The sequence below is a fragment of the Pseudophryne corroboree genome, chromosome 7 (assembly GCF_028390025.1).
Source record: "Pseudophryne corroboree isolate aPseCor3 chromosome 7, aPseCor3.hap2, whole genome shotgun sequence".
Lineage (NCBI taxonomy): Eukaryota > Metazoa > Chordata > Amphibia > Anura > Myobatrachidae > Pseudophryne > Pseudophryne corroboree.
Genome location: NC_086450.1, coordinates 380,255,918 through 380,261,917, shown reverse-complemented (window position 1 = coordinate 380,261,917; position 6,000 = coordinate 380,255,918).

The following is a 6,000-nucleotide window of genomic DNA, read 5'->3' as shown; positions in this document are numbered from 1 at the left end:
ACGACAAGTATTTAATCCTAGCATGACCTAACAGCAAAACTATGGCAGGATATGCTGGAATGTGTAGTGCCACACACTGCCTACCCGTTATAGATTCACTCTATTTCTACCAACCATTTGATCTATTCTGGCTTAAACAATAATTATTGGACATGCTCTTTAATGTAGTAGGTCTGTACCTCCATTATGTGGGTGGCTTCCTTCTGTATTATCTGTACCTTCACCCGAGAGAAGTAACACACCCATAAGAGGACAGAACCCTATCACAAGAGGTAAGCAGAATCCCATCATGCACCTTAGACAATTGCCTCACACTGACATCTCATTTACTGTTTGGTAGGCTCGTCTCCAGTGCAGGGTGGGCCAGTGTGGAGGAATGGTCAGGTTCCTTTTTAAGGTGGGAGTGGTCCTGTGTAGTCTGCATTTGTTGCTCATGGTGCTCTTTGCTGGCTGGCGCCAGCGTATTCTGTAAGTCAAGCCAGTCCTCGGTGTCAGTAGGTGTGAGAAAAGCACCAGGCAGAGCAACCATAAAAAAGGCCCTGGGAAGAACTATGCTACAGCTTACGCGTTTACTCATTCTAGGAACAACCCTCGTCTTCTGTATTCCAAGGAAAAACATCACAGCAGTACACACACCCTAACCTTACACAGTGGGGGAGGGGGAAAGACAAAAGGGAAGGAGTGATATTATACACTTTCTAGGGGTGTTTATTTTCTCCTGTCTCTAGGCAGCTAACTGAGGAGTTTATCCATGGAGTGAAAGCAGATAAAAGCCTTTCGTTCTGAAATACAACTACATTCTTTACTCTGATTCCTGGCTAACCAATTCTTGGGGATGCAAATTGGGTTAGGGTTAGGTACCGGGGAGGGTTAGGCAGTGGGGAAGGAAGGGTTACAGTAGGGACCAGGTGAGGGTTAAGAGGCTTAATGGGGGCTGTCGGGATTCTGCTGTCTGTATTCTGACCACCGGCATCCCGTCCATCGGGAAATCATACTGAACCCATTTTGACTACAGCTGCCCTAACAAACAACCATTTATATGCATGTCCCTACCAATGAAAGGACATCCTCTACGTGGTTCCTGATATCTCTGTGTGCTCAAGATATAGGTCTGACCACGTAGCTAGATTATAACAATGTCTTATTTCTATGCACAGCTTACACCTACTTATAGCTAATTTCCACTGGGAGACTCTGCACTTGCTGTATGTATAAGTGCCTTCATTTAGATTTATTTGGTCTTTCCAATTGTCATTTATAGGCCACATGGATATTTCTCTGCCAAGATGCAGTAAACCTTGATTATGGTGACCAATGCAAAGACAACTACAGTGTCTGAGAACAGAGTTGACATTTTGGGAATACAAGAGAGATTTCCGTAAAGCAAGCGATTTATTGCTCAATTGTGTTTGTGTATATACTATTAAAGTATGCTGGAGGGAAGGAAGTTACAAAGAAAACCCACATTTTTTATTTTTTTTTCAAAAAAAAAAAAAAACAACCACAAAACAAAGATCAAAAATTTTAATTCCAATATTGATAAAAATAATTCCATGAATTTTGTAAACCATTGCATAAATGCTATAGTGTAAAAGTTTTATTTTTCTTAAAAACAAGTGTTAACAATTTAAAACGATTCACTATAAGTAAATGATTATGTAATTATAAATAATACCTTCTTTATCAGAAAAACACAAGAATATCCCATTCACAAGACCATTCTTTTTGATACAAGCAAACCAGATTAGCTTCCATAAATTAAAACATGTAAAATCTATAATATTTAGGGGCTTATGCTGACCACAGTTACACAAATATACTGTAACAATATTACTAATATTTAAACACTAGTTAAAATGTTATTTTATTGTCAACAGATAACCAAAAGGATATGTATCAGAAATTAATTTAAATAAAAAACACTAAATTGAAAAAAGCTCTACAATATGCAGCTTGATCTCCATCATATACCTTCCAAACTCTGCAAAACCCTGAGAAACCCCCCAAAACTGTACATTTTCTTTATCCCCAGACACAGTTATATGGTAACACATAAAACGTGAGTGCTACAAGCACTTTGAGAACCTGTCAAACATGCTATATTCTAGCACAAGAGTGCATTAAATGAAAGCACTATGCAAGCCAGGGCTTAGCTTGCAAGATAAGATTTTCTTCTGAATGCAAAACACTTTAAAGTAATAAAACTAAAAAATCTGCAACATGTATGCATTTTCATCTATGACAGACACGATTTATAGGTTGTACAGCAGGAGGCCTTTGTCACACAAATAATGTGTGATTTAATGTACAACTGTGCCATAGTTCATTACCGAGTAACAGGTTCTCGTATTATTTGGTCAAGTTCCTTTAAAGTCACACTGGTCATAGACATTTTATGGTTAAGAAAAACAACGCTTTTTATATATTTAATTGCTAACAGTGCATCTATGTATTTATTCATTTAATTTTATAGCTTCAATTTGTAATATTTGCATAAATTATTAAGTATATTTATTAAGATCATAAAATCTCTTGCATGTTAAAAATTTTATTTTATTTTTTTGCATAAAATACCACCACATAATACAGATTTCTCCAAATTTGGAATCAAACTGAGCAAGGACCTTCAAAATATGGATGGGACTGCATATATTTAAAATAAAATAAATAATTTAAAACAATTCACCATATCCTGCCTGGGTACCCGAATCATAAGAGACTCATAGGAGGAACAATGACATTTTATGCAAATGAACAGATGGTACTAATATTAACCCAGTGCTTCTGCTGTAATGAAAAAAAAAACTAAAAATTACCCACAAATGAGCTGCTCCTTCAGATAGTTTTACACCTTGGTACATTTCTTTGGTCTATTACCTTTCTATAAAAATGTATAACCAATAATATTTTTGTTCAGCTGGGACAAGGCTAAAAAAATGATACGATTCCTCTACTAATACCAGCAGCACCAAAAGGAACACAGATGCACATTAATAAAGTAATAATATACCTAGCTATGGAGCAACTCATCCATAACCGATAGGTTGTTCTTTATTAACAGCCCACTCAGTATGAATAAGCAGTGCAGGCTAGGTTACTCTGTGACAGTGAGACTTGTTACTTGCCTGGTGCATTCATTCTTCTAGTGACTGAGGGCCTAATTCAGACCTGATCATAGCAGCAAATTTGTTAGCAGATGGGCAAAACCATGGGAGTCATTCCGACCTGATCGCACGTTAGCTATTTTTTGCAGCGCTGCTATCAGATAGTCGCCGCCTATAGGGTAGTGTATTTTCGCTTTGCAAGTATGCGAACGCTTGTGCAGCCGAGTGGTACAAAAAGTTTTGTGCAGTTTCTGAGTAGGTCTGAACTTACTCAGTCGCTGCGATCACTTCAGCCTGTCCGGTCCCGGAATTTACGTCAGACACCCGCCCTGCAAACGCTTGGACACGCCTGCATTTTTCCAACCACTCCCTGAAAACGCTCATAAATGCCTTCTTCCTGTCAATCTACTTGTGAGCGGCTGTGCGAATGGATTCTTCGTTACATCCATCGCACAGCAATGATCCGCTCTGTACCGGTACGACGCGCCTGCGCATTGTGGTGCATATGCAAGCGCAGTTTTGCAGAGTTTTGACCTGATCGCAGCGCTGCAAAAAATAGCTAGCTTGCGATCAGGTCGGAATTACCTCCTATGTGCACTGCAGGGGGGGCAGATATAACATGTGCAGAGAGTTAGATTTGTGCGGGGTGTGTAAAAACTGAAATCTAAATTGCAGTGTTAAAATAAAGCAGCCAGTATTTAACATGCACAGAAACAAAATAACCCACCCAAATCTAACTCTCTCTGCAAATGTTATATCTGCCCCACCTGCAGTGCACATGGTTTTGCCCATCTACTAACAAATTTGCTGCTACGATCAACTCTGAATTACCCCCTGAATCAAGTAGCACTGGCTTCAGAGCCCTGGGCCTAACAGCATCTTAACCAATTAACACAGCCACTGCTTATACAAATTGCCCACATGCACACTGAAAGCCACCTACAACTACTCACAGCATGAGACATATTTTAAGTAAATTAAATTTATTTCAAGGAAACATAAAATTAATTTCTATCCTCAAATACTTAGTTTTTTTCTTATTGTGTGGTCTGGATATTGGCCTCCATTTGCAGCACTATACTGTATATGTATATGTATATCTAATAATGAGTTTTGGCTGGTGCTTTGTTCACATTATGTATCCTTAGTCAAAAGCTGGGTACACACTAGATGATCCTGGCCGACAGAAAGGTATGTCGGTCAGCCATACACACTGCACAAGTGTATATTGCATGACCTATCGTTCCGTGGTCACATCCAGGAGCATGCTGTTGTTCAAGTTATCTTCTGATCTGCCTCAGAAGACGCGATGAACAACCCGCGGAGTGTGCAATAGTCCGTACACACTGGACGATGTGCACAATGTCGGCCCGATCCAGCTTTACCCAGAGCACAGCAAACTAACAGGACACAGATTGACTAATGTAACTTTGTCAATGTACATTTTGTTTTTGTATAATCTGTTTTAATTGAAGAAAGGATGTACATTTTTATATTGTGACCTTTCCAATTTTCAGTACCATAGGGCATCTGCTAATTAGCTTCCAATATAAACAGATTGGAAGGTATAATGGGCAGGAAGCGGCAGCAGTATGGTAATGCCGTAGAAGGTGTCTGATATAAGGACATTAGTGAACCATGCTGCGGTTTAGGATGCAGAATCGGATCACCTGCAACACCATGGGTTTGCGCAAGCCAGCTGATGTAGTTCCTACAAAGAGGCCAGGAAATCTGTCTTCTGATGGAGATCGTGGCCTTGGCACTCCCCAAAACGGAGGCGACACGCCTCCGTTTTGGAAACGGCCTCCCCTCCCCCAACCGGCAGCAGACTGTCAATCACCAAAAGTCTGCAGCCGTAATGTATCCTTTGGTGCGGAACCCATACTGCACATGTGCAGGGGATTGTGCAAAGTAACAAACATCTATGCTTTGAGCTAGGTGCCGCAGATCTAACGGGATCTGAATTAGGCCCAATGTGTTACAGGCTGGTGAACACAGAATTTCCGATCATAAGACTAAACAATGTAAACAGAGTATGGTGACCCACTAGCCCGCAGCACTGCAAATGCCACAGTATATGGAGGTTTCACAATAAATTGTTACAGATAAATTCTCACACTCTTACAGGCCAAATTTAAAGAGGTTAAGGGCAAATTAAGTCTAGGATAACCATAAACTAGCATTTACATACATATTCCATACAACGTGCCCAACATGGATGAAATATAGGGGGCACCCACGCTCCCCAAATCGCAGCCGCCTGTAGAAAGAGATACCAGTAACAATTTATGTCAAATTTGTCCGCAAATGCCACACACAGGCCATGATTCAGCGGGGAACCATCGTAGCATTGTTTTAGATTATCCATTCAGATGTAAAAAAATAGTCCTTTTATATATAGTCAATGTCTACTTTAAAATGTAATAGAAGTTAAAGCACAGAACCTACTGGGTCACTGATGATATCTTTGTAACCTACAGTGCAGGGATATGTTATGGCCCCAAATTCAAGGAAAAAACTATATAATGTTTTTATACATGTTACAAATAGACTGTGGCTTTAATTCAGCCAATTGAAATGCATCAGGTAAAAAGGGGATCATGAAAACAGAGAAAATCCAAAATAGTGTCGTGACCATATTCCAGAAACTGTAAGTTTACCATGTCTATTCTACATACTTATCTACAAAGTCATGATTTTAAAGGTGTGAACTGACCTGGAATACACTAAGGCTCGATTATTAATACTGCATTTAGATGTTACCTGATCACCAAACCAGATACCTCCTTTTCATCTGTAATTAGCTGGTGACTGGTTGCGCTAATTCACTGCATCTAAGTGCTGTGTTAGTAAATAAGCCCCAAGGAGTACACTTTTACAGAAATCGTAATGAGTT